At 36.2% G+C, this 12,953-nt stretch overlaps 1 long non-coding RNA gene across 2 annotated transcripts; it reads right to left on the bottom strand.

The window, feature by feature from the left end:
- Window positions 1-819: 819 nt before the first annotated feature.
- Window positions 820-11,240, bottom strand: LOC144340051 (uncharacterized). Of its 2 annotated transcripts, none has more exons than XR_013415782.1 (3): window positions 11,015-11,240; window positions 4,882-4,994; window positions 820-942 (listed from the first exon to the last, which is right to left on the bottom strand). It is a non-coding gene; the product is annotated as an uncharacterized LOC144340051 (long non-coding RNA). The 2 variants fall into 2 exon arrangements; XR_013415781.1 differs by lacking the exon at window positions 820-942 and adding an exon at window positions 972-1,105.
- Between the last annotated feature and the right edge of the window lie 1,713 nt (window positions 11,241-12,953).

A 12,953-nucleotide genomic window follows, 5' to 3' on the forward strand; every position in this document is an offset into this window, starting at 1 on the left:
GCCATTTGTAAATCCACATCTAGCCTTGAGGAACCTGCCTTTGGTGAACTGCAGGGGAAGCTAAGGCCCTGCACATAGGCACTGCGCATGAGCCTCACCTAAGATCTAAAGAACGGGAGGGAAATCTGGGCTAGCTCATCACCACGCAAATGAGAGGAACTAGGGATCAGCAACAGCATTTGAGACTTACAGTAATTCTGGAGCCCTGGCACCAACTTCCTAGTTTCCTGACTACTATTTCCTGTCCGCCTGCTAAACCGCACAGATTTCTCTTATTTGCCTGACCTAGCCCAGAGCTATACAGAAAAGGGTATTTGAAGAATGAAATCAGAATTCAGCTATATTGGCACATGCAAAACTATTGAGTTTAGTGTTAAGATCCAGACTATCTGAATTCATTTTCTGAAAATGGCAGTTACTGGCTTTGATACCTTAGGCTATTTAAATGCTTTGTGACTCAGTTTCCACATCTCATCAATGGGAATAATTGTAGCACCTGCCACGCTACTACTGCTTAACATCATAGGGTTATTATGAGAATAAGTAAATGCATGTAAAATTCCTAGAAGTACACAGAGCACATAGTAAACGATCATTAACTGCAAGTAATTATCATTATATGTTTCATATCATTTTATCCTGTTTTCAAAATAACATCACGAAGTGATGTTTTGGGATCTGTTGCTCAAGTTACATGCATCTTCAATCAAAGGTAAAGCATATTGTGATTTTTGTTAAAAAAATAAACATAATAAGGCAAAGTATCAAGTCACCAAAGGTTTCACCTTCCCTTTATTTTTCATTAAGAGTAATACTTGCCTTTAGGGCTGGGGCGGTGGCTCACACCTGTAATCCCAGCACTTCTGGAGGCTGAGGAGGGTGGATCGCCTGAGGGCAGGAGTTCAAGACCAATCTTGCCAGCATGGTGAAACCCCGTCTCTACTAAAAATACAAAAAATTATCTTAAGCATGATGGTGCACACCTGTAATCCCAGCTACTCAGGAGGCTGAGGCAGGAGAATCGCTTGAACTCAGGAAACAGAGGTTGCAGTGAGCCTAGGTTACACCACTGCACTCCAGCCTGGGTGACAGAGCCAGACGCAGTCTGGAAAAAAAAAAAAGAGTAATACTAGCTTTCAGCCCTCTGCCTGAAGACAGAAACTCTCGGAATTTTAGCTGTCCCATGCCCAAAGCTGTCAGTGTAATTTTCAGTGGACATAACCGAAGGGGTGTATCAATAATCATTTCTCAGAGCAGTGAATGTTGAAGTTATAGAAGATAATAAAATCTACTTAAAGTCTCCATGAGGTTTAATCCATTATCTTCCTGGGGAAACTTTTATATTCGAAAGACCTTATTCATGTCTTACATAAAGGAGCAAACCATTCCATAAATAGATTAAGGAGAAGAGCATTCAAAAGACAGAGTACAATCCTCAAACAAAGGAATAGAAATTGCGTATGTCAAATATTTTTCTTTAATGAAACCATATAGTTATCTTACAAAAATATATGTTGACCTTTGGCATTTCTAAATTAAATCACTGGTTACAACTTTATTAATGAACCCTGAGAAAGAAAAATATTGTTAACTGACCAGGGATAGAAACGTCTGGTCACAAATAACTTTTCTAAAGATTTTCATTAACTATTAGGTCACTATTATCCCTATAATGTTGACGAGAAAATAAAGTTCAGGAAAATTAAGTAAAAACTATCCACAGTTTTATACAGAGTAACAAAATGCCAAGATTTTAGCTCAAAAAATTAGACCCAGAACCAATACTTTCAACCTCTATGTAAACTGCCTTCCCTTTACAATCAGAATGGAGTACTGAAAACTGTGACCAAGATCTTGAAACACCAAATCAGGATTCTTACATAATATTTGAAGATTGAGAGCCCATTTGAAATGTGTAATATGTTGCATATTTTTACAGCATTGCAAGTTACATTGATCCTGTATTAGCGCTGTGGTATTTCCCGATATTAGTGGTATAGTGTTTAGTGATACAGTCCTCCCATGTCATACATGTAAAATAACAGCTACGAAAGAGAATATCTTAGTTTCTCTCAACCTTTGAAAACTCTCTCACCCTTTGAAAACAAAGCTCACCCTTTGAAAACTCTGTGCTTCTAGAAATGCAGTGTGCATATAAGTCACCTAGAGATCTTAAAATGCACATTCTTATTTAACAAACCTAGAGTGATTCTACATTTCTAACAAGCTTCGGGATGATATTTAGGAATGATGTTTTAAGTGTTAAAGCCATATACTTTTGAAATCCTCCCTAGATACTTCTTGGGGATGAAGTGGAGAAAGCCTACACACCAGAAAACCATCTGACTCTATATCGCTGTGACTCAGTGCAGTGATACCTCTTATCTGACTAGACCCAAAGTGACATCCACATTGTGAATCTCACAGGCAGTATCATCCTCAGTGCCAAAGCCTAGCCATGCTATTTGAAAAACTCTCTTAAAAGAACTTAACAGAAAGTCCAAGATAAAAACTTATTTCATAGAGCAGCAAGATCAAGTGCTTTTGTTATCTGTTGCATCTATTGACCTAGTGTGACAGCATTAAAAATGACAATATCACTAAGTCAAAGGCAAATTACTAATTGTTTTAGGTAATATGCAGGTTTTGCTAAATCCAAGGTATGGTTAGTGGTTAATGTAACCTTCGCTACAATTTGAGAATTTTTATTATACCTTCCAGATGTTGAAGATCTTTCCCTAGCCACATAGAAATAGAAAACTAAATAGACTTTGAGTTCTATTCCACTACAGAGTACCACCTAGCTACCTAATAAGGAAGTAATAAAAAGAAGGAGATTTCAGCAAATCTAAATAATGGTGACTTTAGCCATGCTGTTGAGGTTTACTCCAATCACAGACGCAAAGGATGTTAAAGCTGGCTAACATTGTCTCATCCAAACCATTCATTGCATAGATGCAGAAGCTAGCATTGGAGGAATTCAATAATCATTTAAGGGAACACTGTTAGAAAAATATGAAGAAAACTTAAAATTTTTGATGTCTAGTCTAGTGCTGAGGAAATTACAGCCCTCCTTTTCCTATACATATTTTTAATATTACCGTAATCACTCAGGCTAGGCTACGTTATGCTACATTTTAAAAAACGACTTTCAGGTCCCCGTAGCAAACAAAAACAAATGTCAATTTCTTGCCATATTGTGTGTCCATTGTTGATTAGCTGTTACTCTCCTTCACATGTCTTCACTTTGCAACCCACGTTGACAAACAATTGTATTCGGGAAATTACTTTTCTCATGGTAGAAGGGGGAAAAAGACATAACCAATCACTTTCTGATTTGCTTGTATTCCCATTTTGTTATTCAGAAACAGTCACATACCAGGGCAGGATGTATTCTCCACCTACAGGAAGGACTACAGTGGCATGGCTAAGTTTGATGTCAGTGAAGCCCAGCAGGGTACTTTTCTACCAGGGTGGTGTCAAAGTCAAATAAAATATAGAGGTGGATCTCCATAGTTAATATTTCGAGGAGGAAAGCAAGAATTGCAATTTGGGGCATACACACAGACCAGGTGGTCTTTGGTATGTTCAAAGAGGAAAGAGAAGGTTAAAGTTTTTATGAAAAGAGGAAACGTCAACCGGGCACAGTGGCTCACGCCTGTAATCCCAGCACTTTGGGAGGCCGAGGCGGGCAGATCACGAGGTCAGGAGATCGAGACCATCCTGGCTAACATGGTGAAACCCCGTCTCTACTAAAAATACAAAAAACAAAAAAACAAAAAACAAAAAAACTAGCCGGGTGCGGTGGCGGCGCCTGTAGTCCCAGCTACTCGGGAGGCTGAGGCAGGAGAATGGCGGGAACCCGGGAGGCGGAGCTTGCAATGAACCGAGATCGCGCCACTGCACTCCAGCCTCGGAGGCAGAGCGAGACGCCATCTCAAAATTAAAAAAAGAGGAAATGTCACATATTGCTTATCAAGAAAGTTCGTTGGCACTAGGAAAGTTTTGGGGAGTTGACAAGTTTTAATCGGTAAGTGACAGCAATGAGGAAGACTATTTTTGGAGTTGCATAGGTTTGCTTCAGCAGCTATTAGATAAAACTGGTTTCAGGTTACAGTTGGCTGTTTCTGCCAGGCTTGCAGAGCCTGGTTCCACATTCTTGAAACTATTGCACATTCACTAAGTGCTTTTTCCCCCTGGCTCCTTAACACCGATTTAGTTGAGTATGACAAGAATGACCTGACTGTTATGGTCAACTTTCAGAGCAGCATAGATAATATTTTTTAATGAGGCAATCCCATAAGTGCAAATAGTATGAACTCCGTTGTTTTTTCATTGATCTACCATGTATAGCATACTCTGAATCAACAGCCATTGTCACAAAGGGGTGCCAATTTTTTTTCTCTGGAGATTCCAATTTTAACAATGTTTTCTAGCAGAGATTGGTTCATATTATTTTTAAAATTTATATCACAATATTCTCTCTATAATAGTTAATAGATTATATCGCAAAAGAATACGTAGACCAAATCAAAGAGATGAATGGGCAGGGCTATAGGGTAAAAGATGATTGGGGAGGTAACATTTTCCCTATTTCAGCAAGAGGCCACGTATAAATCAATCCCTAAGGACAGAAAGGTTGACCCAAGTTTAAGATTGTAGCCCATCCAGCTGATGTAGAGAGGTAGAGAACGCCATTCCCATAAAGATATGACCACTATCGCTTCTACATATGTGACTATAAAATTGTTAGGATTCCACAGTCCTGGCTGCAGAATGACATTCTCTTTCTAGTTAGCCACCGCCACAACAGATAAAAATGATAAGAGTTGCAGAAAGACCACACAACACTTTTTAAAATAAGGTACTTAACTCTCTTACCTCTAATCCACAGAAGTAGGGTATCCCTGAGACACCATATTTTGGGTATTGTCTTCCAGCTGATAGCAAGCATTAAAGCATCTAATGGGTGAAATGAAACCAGAGGAGAGAGCCTGTTCGGAAGAGACAGAGAAATGTCATTTCTTTTGTTTTAATTGGTCATGACAGAAAGAACAAATGAACAATACATTTCGTTACCTTTTAGCTGAAGAAAGAGCCCACGATCCAAGTGATTGCTTTTCTTAAATTGCTAGCCAGGCTCAACTTCTCCCAATAGGATAGCTTTTTACATTTTTTTAAAACAAATTCCTTGTGAAATGGATACAGCATTTCTGGCAATTATATTCCAAGTATATGTGTGTGTGTGAATATATGTGTGCGTGTTTGTGTATGAATGTGTGCGTGTGTGATTGTGTGTATATGTGTTTATATGTGTGTAAGCTACCCTTTTGACTGACACATATTGCTGCCTCGATAACAGCATTCTCCTAATTATTTTCTTAATATGGATCAATTCACATTGAGCAAGATTAGCTCTGGGCAATCTATTTGGATCATTTCACTGAAGAGTTAATTTTATTTTCTAGATCAGAAACATCTAGCAGATACAGACTTCTGAGGGGTTTAGGCTCTATTTTTATCACAAGGTTATTGAGAGCCTGAATTTAATTAAATTGTGAGCACAGCAAATCTTGTTCAGCATAGATACTAACTTATGTAGCAGGAGTCTTAAAATGTTTCAAAACATATCTTCCTTTCTCTGTAGTATCTTGACATAGAAGAATGCATTAACTATTTTAATTGCGTATTTTAATTAGAATACTGTGTTTTAGGACCTATTCATGCCATCTTTGTTTATTCTTTATCTCCAGAAATCTCAGTCTGGCTGTAATTGCACTTGCTTGTTTGCTGTGGCAGAATGTTTTATATAAGAGAGGGAGACAATCATAGGATTATGTAAAGTTCTGGAATGGTTAATTGTTGCTTTCTTACTCTCACAAGGTAGAGACTTCTGATTCAAGTTGTAAAAACATGGATCTTTTCATGTGAGAAAGATAATAGACAATTTAAAATAGAAGTGCCAAATAAATAATGGTTAGGTTACACGTGCTCCAAAATCTTGAAATTACCTTTCTAAAGCCTTTTATGTAAAACTTGGCTGAAATGTTACAATCAACATGATTTTTTTTCTTTTTATAGTTGGTGTGATATTCAAGCACAGTTAAAATTACTAACTTATACATAAAAATTAATTGTATTATTAATCAAAATGTAAGTTGGCATGCTTAATTTACCATTACCATTATGAAGAGAGTTGACTGGCATGGTTTATTTCAAAATCTGGTATGTACCAGTTTTACTTTAGAATCAATAATTTGTAATCTCATTAACACAAAGTCAAGAGCATAGAAAATGTGTCATCAATAGATAAGTAAATCTAAGGTGTTAGTAGGGCATGAAATATATGTACTATTGAATGAATGAATTTATCACATCCAGTAGCAAAAGATAAAGAAAGTCAAAAGTCATCTGGATAATTTAAACTCATAAACAAGATAACTAAATTTAAAATTCTTTTCAATATACTGCAAATAGGTTGTGAATTTATCAAAGAGTTTCACATTTTGGCTAAGTATTAGAATTTCAAAAATTAATCAATGTCATCCCCATTCTGTAATGGTATGGTTAAGGCACAAGGAGCCAATGTCTTCAAGAGAATATTACAAACCAAGAAGATAGAACACTAGGCTGCAAAAACAAATGCCTTATGATAATAGTAAGTCTACAAATTTCAACTGTTCAAAAGATATATAAGGATAATATGAATTTTACTCTAGGATATTCTGAACAGTAAAGGTTTAAATGGAGTGTAAAGTCAAGAAGTGTGATGTCTCCAGCTTTGCTCTTCTTTCTCAAGATCTCTTTGGCTACTTTGGGTCTTTTGTGGTTCCAAATGAAATTTAGGATTCTTTTCCCTGTTTCTGTAAAAAAACACCATTAGGATTTTGATGAATATAGCATTTTACCTGTAGATCAATTTGGCTAATATTTATATTTCAGTAATATTAAGTCTTCCAATCCATAGAAAGGCATGTTTTTTCATTTATTTGTGTCTCCTTTAATTTCCTTCATCAACATTTTGCACTTTTCATTGTATAAGTATTTCACCCCCATGCTTAAGTTTATTTCTAAATATTGCATGATTTTTATGCTATTGTAAGTGGAATTGTTTTTTAACTTATTTTTAGAATGGTTCCTTGTTAATGTTTTGAAATACTACTGATTTTTGTGCATTGATTTTGTATCCTGCATATTTAATCAATTTGTTTATTAGTTCTAACATTTTCTGTAGGTGGAGTTTTAGGGCTCTCTACACATAAGATGATGTCATCTGCAAACAGAATATTTTATTCTTTTCCTTTACTATTTGGATTTCTTCTATTTCTTTCTCTTACCTAATGGTTCTGGCTAAGATGTCCAGGACTTTACAGAATAGAAGTGGTAGAAACTATAGTAATTAAAACAGGTACTTGTATTGTCTGCTTCTATGAGTTTGACTATTGTAGATACTTCATATAATTAGAATCATGCATTATTTCTTCTTGTGTGAGTGGCTTATTTCACTTAGCATAATGTCTTCATAAAGACAGATATATTAAATGGAACAGAATAAAGAGACCAGATATAAACTCATACATATATGGTCAACTCATCTTTAGCAACAGTGCTAAGGATACACAATGGGTAAGGAAGTATACTCTCTTCAAAAAGTAGAACTGGGAAAACTAGATACTACCCTCAAAAAACAAAAATAGATCTCTACCTTACACCATTCACAAAAATCACACAAAAATGGACTGAAGACTTAAACATAAGATCTGAACTGTAAAACTGCTAGAAGAAAACATAGGGGTATACCTTCTTGGCATTGGTCTTGGCAAAGATTTCTTGACTATGACACTAAAAGCATAGAACATAAAAGCAAAAATAGAGAAGTGGGACTATGTCAAACTCAAAAGCTCCTGTGCAGCAAAGGAAACAACAGATTGAAAGGCAAGCTATAGAATAGGAGAAAATATCTGCAAAACAAACATCTGATAAGGGGCACATTTCAAAAATATATAAGGAACTCATACAAATCAATAGCAAAAAGACGAGTAACCTGAATTTAAAAATGGGCACGCACCCTGATAGACATTTCTCCAAAGAAAGAGAAATGGCCAGCAGGTGTATTAAAAAGTGCTCAAAATGTCTAATCATCAGGGAAATACAAATCGAAACTACAGTGAATGATATCACCTCACACCTTTAGGGTGTGTACTATCAAAAAAAATGATAAGTGCTGGCAAGAAAGTAGAAAAACTGAAACCCTTATACAGTGTTGGTAGAAATGTACAACGGTGCAACAGCTATGGAAAATAGTATGGAGGGTCCTTAAAAATTTAAAAATAGAGCTACCATATAATCTAAAAATCCCACTTCTGGGTATATATCCCAAGAAACTGAAATCAGGGTCACAAAGAGATATCTGCATCTCTGCCCCACGTTTATTGCAACATTATTCACAGTAGTCAAGATACGGAAACAACCTAAGTGTCCTTTGACAGATAAATGGATAAAGTAGCATGCGATAGGCTGGGCGCGGTGGCTCATGCCTGTAATCCCAGCACTTTGGGAAGCAGAGGCGGGTGGATCACGAGGTCAGGAGATCGAGACCATCCTGGCTAACACGATGAAACCCCGTCTCTACTAAAAATACAAAAAAGTAGTCCCAACTACTCGGATGAGGCAGGAGAATGGCGTGAACCCGGGAGGCGGAGCTTGCAGTAAGCAGAGATCGCGCCACTGCACTCCAGCCTGGGCGACAGAACGAGACACGTCTCAAAAAAAAAAAAAAAAAAAAAAAAAGCATGTGATATATGCATACAATGGATTATTATTCAGCCTTAAAAGGGAAGGAAATTCTCCTCTTTGCAACAACATGGATGAACCTGGAAGGCATTATGCTAAGTGAAATAAGCCACTCACACAAGAAGAAATAATGAATGATTCTAATTATATGAGGTATCTACAATAGTCAAACTCGTAGAAGCAGACAATACAATAATGATTGCCAAGGACTGGAGAGTTGGGAAAATGAAGGATTCAATAGGTATAAAATTATAATTATGCAAGATAAATAAGTTATAGAGATTTGCTGTATAACATAGTGCCTAGATTTAACAACATGACATTGTGTATTTCAAAATTTGGTAAGAAAGAGTTGAAAGCTCATGTTATGTTCAAAAATCACACACACACACACACACACACCAAGCAAAGGGGCACAAAGAAACATTGGGAGGTGCTGGACACGTCTATTCCTTGATTACGGTGATAATTTTACATTGTTGGCATTTGTTCTGAACTCATCAAATTGTATACATTAAATATGTATAGTGGTGTGTATCTTAATAAAGCTGTTAAAAATGGAGTATAAATACCTGAATTGTAAGAATTTTTAAAAATTAAAGGAAATAAAAAGCAGAAATAGTATCTTAACATTCTAATGGCGGTCTATTAAGTTTCTATACATTCCTTAAGTCTATATATTTCTATGCTGAAATAGTTACTGGAAGAAAAAGCATGTCATTAAGATATTATAACTAAACAATTACTACTATCACATAAACAAGTAAACACTTTGTAACAAATTACTTTAAAATTTTTTTTAAGTGCATCATGAGCCTGTCTCTACAAAAAATAAAAAAGGTGGCCAGGACCGGAGGCATGTGCCTGTGGTCCCAACTATTCAGGAGGCTGAGGTGGGAGGATCACTTGAGCCCAGTAATTTGAGGCTGCAGTGAGCTATGATCATACCAGTGCACTCCAGTCCGGGCAACAGAGCAAGACCCTGTCCTAAAACAAGAAATAAAGAGGGCAGGATGTGGTGGCTCACGCCTGTAATCTCTGCACTTTGGGAGGCCAAAGCAGGTGGATCACGAGGTCAGGAGTTCAAGACCAGCTTGGCCACGATGGTGAAACTCCATCTCTACTATAACTACAAAAATAAAAATAAAAATAAAAAATAAAGCCAGGTGTGGTGGCGGCGCCTATAAGCCCAGCTACTTGGGAGGCTGAGGCAGAGAATTGCTTGAACCCAGTAGGTGGAGGCAGCAGTGACCCGAGATCAAGTCACTGCACTCCAGCCTGGGCAACAGAGCAAGACTCTGTGTCAAAAAAAATTAGACACATAATGCATCCGAAAGAAAGATGAAAGGAAAGAAAGAAAGAAAGAAAGAAAGAAAGAAAGAAAGAAAGAAAGAAAGAAAGAAAGAAAGAAAGAAAGAAAGAAAGAAAGAAAGAAGGAAAGAAGGAAAGAAGGAAAGAAAGAAAGAAAGAAAGAAAGAAAGAAAGAAAGAAAGAAAGAAAGAAAGAAAGAAAGAAAGAAAGAAAGAAGGAAAGAAGGAAAGAAAGAAAGAAAGAGAGAGAGAGAAGGAAAGGAAGGAAGGAAGGAAAGAGAGAAAGAAAAGAAAGAGAAAGAAAGAAAAGAAAGAAGGGAGGGAGGAAGGGAGGAAGGAGGAAAGGGGAAAATGCATTATGAATTACACTTAAATTTCTAATTCAAACTCATAGTTACAATTTTATTGAAAAAGCAGCCTACACAAGAAGATTGAAAACTAGGGCACGTAGCTTGTGGCGAACAGGTAAAACTCAGGAAGTTTCATCTCTAAATGGAGAAAGGGAAGAATGAATACCGATAGAGAATGATCACCACCACAATTATATTTATTTAAAATTTATCTTATTTTTACACAACATTTCCAAGGATCTTATGCTGTTTAATTCCCTGTACCTAACCAACTTTACCAAACTGATGCGCATGCCATTGACTTCCCTGTCATAAAAAAAAAAAAAAAAATGACTTAATAATAAAATCTTCCTGGTTATTGTGAGTTATTTTATTTTTAATGTTAATGGTCCCAACTCAGCAGCAGCAGCAGCAGCAGGGTTACTAGACACATTAATCAAACACATAATTCTGGGTACAGTACAAATTATTTAAGCAAAATCACACTACATACCTGGCCGCTTTGTTCTTGAAACTGACATCATTAAAAATAAAGAAGCAGCAAAGAAGGTATGTACTTACCTAGTACAAAATATTACCCAATGAACTTTTTTGGATGGTGGCTAAAAAGACAGTCAGAAGCACGAAATGCACATTTTTACTTGGGAATTTAGAGGTGCAGACCAGGTCAGGAAGTTTTAGTTCTTTAATTCACTGATCTCTTAATTGGATTTTCTTTTTATTCTTTTAGTTAAAAAAGAAAACAGGACAAGCTTCCTGGAATTGTGTTAAGACAGTGAGAACTTAGCAAGCAGATGTGGCAAACTGATTCTGCAGACAAAGTAAAGGTTGGTATAACACTTTGGTGATGATAGCAGGGAAATTACATAAAAGAGCACTGAGGAAATCTGACAAGTTGGCTCACTCTCTTTCAATATCAAATAATCTTTTGACCTCTGGGCACCAGGATTATTAAAGTTAAAAAGTAACGTGGTGAGAAGATAAATCTTGCCTGAGCCACAGATGTGGCTGGCACAACAATAGGAAATCACAGAATTGTGAATTGGTTAGGATTCTGGATACATAGGGGATTTCTTTGAAAATGATCTAAACTAGCAGCTGATTGGGAAGAACATGCTGATATTTTTTTTTTCAAAGCTTCCTACTAACCAAGTGGGATGCTATAAAAAGTGTGGTAACCCCTACGAGGAAAAACCAATCTTTCCCAGCCTGGTTCATTTATCTTTCCCGAAATACAGGTCTATTTTTGAATACTGTCACGAATCGAGTTCTTTCCTTCGGAAGAGTTAAGTGCTATGCAGTTCAGCATGTTCTGGTATAATGCCTTTTATTCAAAAGTTTCATAATCCACTTTACAGACAAAAGTAGATTAGGGAAATATGCTTGGTGAGAGTGACTTTCATATGGCCAGGTAAAAAACCACATGTGGAGTGGGAACAGAGGATGAAGGGAGAGGAAGCAGAATTTGCATTAGCAAAGGGAAAGTAAATATGGTTTCATGTAGTCAGACAAGAGGAGGATAAAAAGGAATTGCAAAGAGACTGAAAGGTCAGTGGGAGATATGAAGGAAAAGATCTTAAGAAAATGTTTTAAAAGACAGTCTCACATAGGTGATTTTTCGGTGAGTATCTGAAACAAATCTCAGGGGGAAAAAAGGCTTTTTAATGTAAAGAGACATAAATCATACACTTTCCTTTGGAAGGAACCATAAAAATCATGAAGTCATAAAATTTTAGAAAGGAAAGTGATTTTAAGATCAAAAACTTTGTTCTCTAAAGTAGAAAACTGAAGCTCAAAAACAAAGTTTTAACGAAATGCCTAAGAATACCTAGTAAGGGTCAATGCTTATATACACAGCTGGGTCTTCTGTCAACATGTTTAGTGATATTTTTCACAACATACCATCTTTTTGTATGGCAAATACACTTTTTAGCAATTAAAATATTTCAAAAAGAATATTCTAGAATGTATCGTACTTAAGGGCTTCCTTTACGATTAACCTAGGTAGCAGAGGAATGCAACTTCTGCTTAATGGGATCGTAAACAGTGCAAGAGATTATTATTAATTTAAAGCATTTTTAGTTTGTGAATTTTCAGTTTTCTTGTATCCTTCTGTAAAGTAGTAATCAGCTAAATACTAGATTTGGTAGTATTTTTAATAGTGTAGATAAAATAACTAATGATATTGTCCATGTATACATTCTTAGAGCCAGTGAGTTTTTATAACATCTATATAATATTTAGGTATTATTCTGGCTGAACAAAGTTGATATAGTCCTTACGTTGAATAAAATTGGCATAGTCTTTAGTTCTTTAGGTCAGAAATTACCTTTATGGACTTTTGAATAAATTTGAGTGGAACTGAAGCTTAAAACCTCCTTCTCTAGAATATAATTCAATTTTATAAACTGGTTTTGAGCCAGCCAAAAAGTCACAAAAGCTCATCAACAGAAAAACAAAGTTGAGGCATACACTCCATCCAATAACAAAAATAGTAAGG

This window comes from Macaca mulatta, chromosome 3, assembly GCF_049350105.2.
Source record: "Macaca mulatta isolate MMU2019108-1 chromosome 3, T2T-MMU8v2.0, whole genome shotgun sequence".
Classification (NCBI taxonomy): Eukaryota; Metazoa; Chordata; class Mammalia; order Primates; family Cercopithecidae; genus Macaca; species Macaca mulatta.